The following is a 6,627-nucleotide window of genomic DNA, read 5'->3' as shown; positions in this document are numbered from 1 at the left end:
CCCAAAAAAAAAAACTACCTAGGGCATTTATCTCTTTTACGTTGCCCAAAGTCCCTAATCTAAAAATAAAACCCAATAAACCCTTAAAAAAACTTAACACTAACCCCCGAAGATCCACTAACAGTTTTTGAAGACCGGACATCCATCCTCATCCAGCCGGGAGAAGTCTTCATCCAAGCGGAAAGAAGTCTTCAACGAAGCTGGGAGAAGTCTTCATCCAAGCGGAAAGAAGTCGTCCTCTAGGCAGGCAGAAGTCTTCATCCAGACGGCATCTTCTATCTTCATCTTTCCGACGCGGAGCGACTCCATCTTAAAGACATCCGGCGCGGAGCATCCTCTTCTTTCGATGGGTCTTGAAAGAATGAAGTTTCCTTTAAATGACATAATCCAAGATGTCATCCCTTGAATTCCGATTGGCTGATAGAATTCTATCAGCCGATCGGAATTAAAGGGTAAAAAATCCTATTGGCTGATGCAATCAGCCAAAAGGATTGAGCTTTGATCCTATTGGCTGATTCAATCAGCCAATAGGATTAAGCTCATATTCTATTGGCTGGTCCAATCTATTTTTTTTACAGGTAAAAGAGCTGATTTCTTTGGGGCAATGCCCTGCAAAACCCATTTAAGGGCCATTGGCAGTTAAGTGTAGGCTAGGTTTTTTTTTATTTTGATAGGGCTATTAGATTAGGTGTAATTAGTTTAAATATTTGACAATTATTTTTTTTCTGTAATTTAGTTTTTATTATTTTTTGTAATTTAGATAAATGTATTTTGTTAATTTAATTTATTTAATTTTAGTGTAATGTTAGGTTTTAGTGTAAGACAGGTTAGATTTTATTTTACAGGTAACTTTGTATTTATTTTAACTAGGTAGCTAGTAAATAGTTAATAACTATTTACTAACTAGTCTACCTAGTTAAAATAAATACAAACTTAGCTGTGAAATAAAAATAAAACCTAAGATAGCTACCATGTAACTATTAGTTATATTGTAGCTACCTTAGGGTTTATTTTACAGGTAAGTATTTAGTCTTAAATAGGTATTATTTAGGAAATAATAGTCATTTTTATTTAGATTTATTTTAATTATATTAAAGTTATGGGTGTTAGGGTTATGGTTAGACTTAGGGTTAGGTTTAGGGGTTAATATATTTATTTAGTGTTAGTGATGTGGGAGGCCAGTGTTTAGGGGTTAATAATTTTAGTATAGTGGCAGCGGCGACGTTGGGGGCAGCAGATTAGGGGTAAATAAGTCTAGGTAGGTGGCGGCGACATTGGGGGAGGCAGATTAGGGGTTATTAAGTGTAGGTGGGTGGCGGTGGCAGATTAGGGGTTAATAAGTGTAGGTGGGTGGCGGCGACATTGGGGGCGGCAGATTAGGGGTTAATAAGTGTAGGTGGGTGTCGGCAATGTCTGGGGGTGGCAGATTAGGGGTTAATAAGTGTAATGTAGGTGTCGGCAATGTCAGGGGCGGCAGATTAGGGGTGTTTAGACTCGGGTTTATGTTAGGGTGTTAGCCTTAAATATAAATTTTCTTTCCCCATAGGAATCAATGGGGCTGTGTTACGGAGCTTTACGCTCCATTATTGCAGGTGTTAGGCTTTTTTTTAGTAGACTCTCCCCATTGATGTCTATGGGGAAATTGTGTACGAGCACGTAAAACCAGCTCAAAGCAGCGCTGGTATTTGTGTGCGGTATGGAGCTCAATGCTGCCATATTGCCCACAAATGCCGTTTTTTTGCAAACCTGTAATAGCAGCACTATTAAAGGTGAGCGGTGGAAATAACTTGCAAATTATTACCGATCCACTCATAACGCAAAACTCGTAATCTGGCCGAGAGTTTGTGCTGTATCTGAATATTAGTTTGTGATTGGTTAGCAAGGGTTATTTTGTTCTTAGGCAACGGGAAATTAGTGAAAAGAATAAACATAAAACATATACTCGATCGACAAAAAAAAGCTGCAGTTCTTATTGCAAAATTATTCTTATTTATGAAGGTTCATAATCATGTGGTTTACAATTTGTGTTTAATGTCCCTTTAGTCTCCTAACCACCCCAATATCTGTATGGGGGTTGATTAGGTGATTATTGATGTTTAGCATTTAGAGAATTTGACCCTTGATGATTGAAATATCATTGGCTGCTAAATATTGATCAACACAATCCCCAAGGGAAGACAACACGCTCTCCAAGATGGGGCACGGAAAAGGGATTAGCCAGATCCCAATGTCACTGCAGTAATTCAAAATGTTCCAGCCTCCAAATAGTTAGTTAAAAAAACTTTATTAGCTCAAGCAGGGTCCACAGTAAAGCAACAAAGTTTCAAACCAGGCACTTGTTTGAACTGTTGTTTCTTTACTATGGGACACTGAACCCAAATGTTTTCTTTCGTGATTCAGATAGAGCATGCAATTTTAAGCAACTTTCTAATTTACTCATATTTTCATATTCTCTTCATTCTCTTGGTATCTTTATTTGAAATGCAAGAATGTAAATTTAGATGCTGGCCCATTTTTGGTGAACACACTGTGTTGTTCTTGCTGATTGGAAGATAAATTCACCCACCAATAAGAAAGTGCTTTCCATGGTTCTGAACCAAAAAAATAGCTTAGATGCCTTCTTTTCCAAATAAAGAAAGCAAGAGAACAAAGAAAAATTGATAATAGGAGTAAATTAGAAAGTTGCTTAAATTTGCATGCTCTATCTGAATCTCAAAAGAAAAAAATTGGGTTCAGTGTCCCTTTAACTATTTGGAGGCTGGAACATTTTGAAATATTGATCAACTCTCAGAGCACATGATGACCAGTTATCAGTATTATAGCCATATTATTTGAATTTGCCAATTAGTGTACATTGTTTAATTTATAGAATAATAATAATAATAATAATAATAATAATAACAGATAAAATATTAGGGATATACAGTATGTTTATATCTGCAACATCAGCCAGTATCCACAGTGAACCCACTCTTTTACGCTCACAGTCTTTTTTCTACAATTGCCCCAGTGTAACTGCATTGGCACAACTACCTGAATCCCATACTGCAACTCATGTTCCTTATACATGAAGTCAAAATGTGTTTTCACATGCTAAAAAAAAAAAGTTGACTAACTGATAAATGTGTTTTCCTAGTGATTAGAATAGCTGTGTCATTTTCTCTCCATTGAACCTACAGGAGGAAAACCTGCTTGGTTGGAATGCAGTCAAATATGTATTATGAGCTAAGGTCAGCAAGTCAGTTTATTCTCTCTATCCCCGTTCAAGGTAAGACAGGATTCTTTTGTTTAATAAATAAAATGACTATAACTTCCCATAATGCACCACTAAATGTAGATAGCACAAGCCAAGGAACTACACAAGTCCAGTCATGGAAAAACATAATTTAGGTGTGGCAGAAATTCATCTCTGGGAAATAATACAGCTTTACACCTAAGGGTAGGGTAAACCTCATGTGTTTTCTGATTACAGTTTTTTGGCCTACAAATTGGTATACCTTTTATAAATAATAAAACTACTGTTTCTTTTCTATATTTAATATTGTCCAATATTAGTATTAGATAGGAAATTTAACTACAATATTCATACTACCTGTAACAATTGGGGGCTTCATTTATTGTAGGTAGTGGTTGGCTGTTTTTGTTCTTCAATTTTGCTTATTTGATTTTTCAATGGAATAAATAGATTTTTTTGCGGGGAAGTCCAAAGTGTGCCTTTCTCATCATCTATAGTTTAATCAGGGGACAACAAATCTGTTTATAATTTAGGAGCCAGTAATAATATTTAGGAGCCAGACATTATTTTAGGAGCCAGACAGTAGTACTTATATATAGATACATGGAGAATAACCCAAAACGTTAGGATCCAGGGGTAAAATTATAGGAACCAATGGCCCCCTGGATCCTGGGTTTGTCACGCCCTTGAACTTTAATTACTAGTAGTGCACCCTGGCAACTGGCCTTTTTCCTAGTTGGCTTGACAGTGAATGTCAGTCACCAAGTTTGCTATGATTCCTGTAAAATTATATGCAAGTTGGCATTAGCATTGCTACAGAAAACAAGACCAAAAGACTATCACATAATCATTCCCCTGGCTCCTCCATTGAACTCTTCCATACATATGATAGAGGAATGTCCACAGCACAGCATTAAGGACAAAGCCTGCTTGGCCTAACAACTAAAATTTAAGGTGCTGCTGGTGAATCAATGAAGCTGTATCCCATCTCTTCTCTCCTTTGAGCTATACATATTAAGGTCACAAAGTATTTTGATGTTTTATTTCCTAGACCATGTACAAGTTTAGTAGCCCTCCTTTGAATGTTTATTTTTTAGTATCTAGTTAAGTCCTGCTGTGAGACAGTGAGACACGGCATGAGGACAGTGATGGGGGTAAATCCCTTTAACACCATAAATGTATATATTTCCCTTACCGAATATAACAATCCACAAAACAACTTTGCCAATGAAATGCTTTAAATAAAAATAAATGCTCTTCCCCTTATTTTAGATTCTTGGCAGATTCATGAGCACAATATGAAAGGAAGAAATGGAAGGAAAACATCTGTAGGTTTGGGGGGAAGACTGTCTAATGGCCTAAAGATCTAACTCTATCTGTTCTGGTGCAATGATATTGTAAAGTCACTCAAATAATTTTAGAAAGGAAAATGTCACCTTATGAACTGTTTATCTCACTATGCAGGATTCTGGATGTGAAGGAGAGACACATACATTACAATATAATGCTAAAAATCTTGCATGATTTTTCTCTATGCAAGCAAGTTTTTTAATCATCAGGCTCTTAGGGCGAATGTAAAAGGGTGGAAGATTGATTGGGATCTGTACCTAAGGGTGTTTACACTGGTCACTTCTCCCTGTAACTCTGTGATTAATTTGGCCACAAGGATATAACGGTGTTAGTTTTAAATGAAAAAATATAATTAAAATAATAAAAAGCAAATGTTGGAAAAAATATTTTAGGGAGATGTGGTCAGCTTAGCTTTGCTAGATTTTAGTTTCATGTGATTGGCCCTGAAAGTCTGGCTGCTGCATTAAGAAGAAAAATGTATGCAGCACACAAAATGTCAGGGATTAAAGATAGAAAAGTCAAAGTTGAAATGTGTATGGGGGCATTTCAATTAGAAAAATAATCATTTTTGCAATATACATCTATTAGCAAAAATGTTCTTAATAAAGTCCCAAGGGTTTCAATCATTTGTATGCTGATGACACCCAAATCTAACTCTCTGCACCAGACCTATTTCCTTCCTTGCTAACCTGTGTCACTAACTGACTTTCTCACATCTCTTCCTGGATGTCCTCTCACTACCTTAAGCTAAATCTCTCCAAAACTGAGCTTCTTATTTCCCTCTATAAAATCTCCACACCCTCCCCATCTCTCTATAACTGTTGACAACTCCATCATTACTCCTACCCCGCATGCCCAATGTCTTGGAGTCATATTTGACTCTTTTTTCACTCCTCACATTCAGTCCTTGACTAAATCCTGCTGCTTCCACCTTAAAAATATCTCTAAAATTAGACATTTCCTTACACAAGACACAACTAAGATTTTAATCCACTCTCTCATCCTTTCCTGCATCGACTATTGCAACTCCATCCTCTCTGGTCTCCCTAACTGCCACCTAAATACTTTAAATCTATAATAAATGCTTCTGCCAGGCTCATCTTTCTTATACGTCACTCTTCATCTGCTGCACCTCTCTGCCAATCCCTTCACTGGCTTCCTCTTGCCTCCAGAATTAAACACAAAATTCTGACTCTTACATACAAGGCCCTCAACTGCACTGCTCCCCCCTATATCTCAGACCTTGTCTCCAGATACTCTCCCTCCTGTCCCCTTTGCTCTGCTCACGACCTCCTACTCTCCTCTCTTGTTACCTCCTCACATTTCCATTTACAGGACTTCTCCAGACTGGCTCCCATCTTGTGGAACTATCTGACTTGCTCTCTCCCCTAGTTTTGAAAGCTTCAAGCGCTCCCTAAAGACTCACTTCACTAACCTTTCCTAACACCGGTTTCTCTCCTCCATTACTATCTGCCATGAACCCCCTTAGCATGTAAGTCTAAGAGCCCAAATGTTTGCAGATCACCTTCATAAGACCTGACAGCAACAGTGCGACTCTCGGCAGGGCCCTCTACCCATTTGATCCCTTTTAATGTTAGCTTGTTTACCACCTATGTTTATAGCGCTTCAGAATCTGTTGGCACTCTACAAATAACCGATAATAATAATAGTAAAAGTTATTACTGTTTTTCAGCGGCATATGCACATAGAGCCAGCGGTGGGGTGTATTGCTTCTGTGAAAATGTAACGTGTCATACAAGCCACTGCTCACTCTCTAAGGTGTGGTGTTTGAATGCTGGTGCATGGGCCCTCATAGAATATGTGCGTAAGCCACAGAAATAACTTTTTATAGAAGCATTTTTGCTAATGGGAGTATATTGCAGAAATGTTTCTATTTCACATTGAAATGCACAATGTGTATTTTAATGTTGATCCTTTTAAGAACAGTTAGATGGACACCATAGACCTTTTTCTACTAATATGGTGCCTTGCTCTAAGTAGTTGCAGAAACCTGACACATTAATACACCTTTACTATATGCA

Source organism: Bombina bombina, chromosome 2 (genome assembly GCF_027579735.1).
Source record: "Bombina bombina isolate aBomBom1 chromosome 2, aBomBom1.pri, whole genome shotgun sequence".
In the NCBI taxonomy this organism is placed as follows: domain Eukaryota; kingdom Metazoa; phylum Chordata; class Amphibia; order Anura; family Bombinatoridae; genus Bombina; species Bombina bombina.
Note: the sequence above shows the minus strand (reverse complement) of the source record.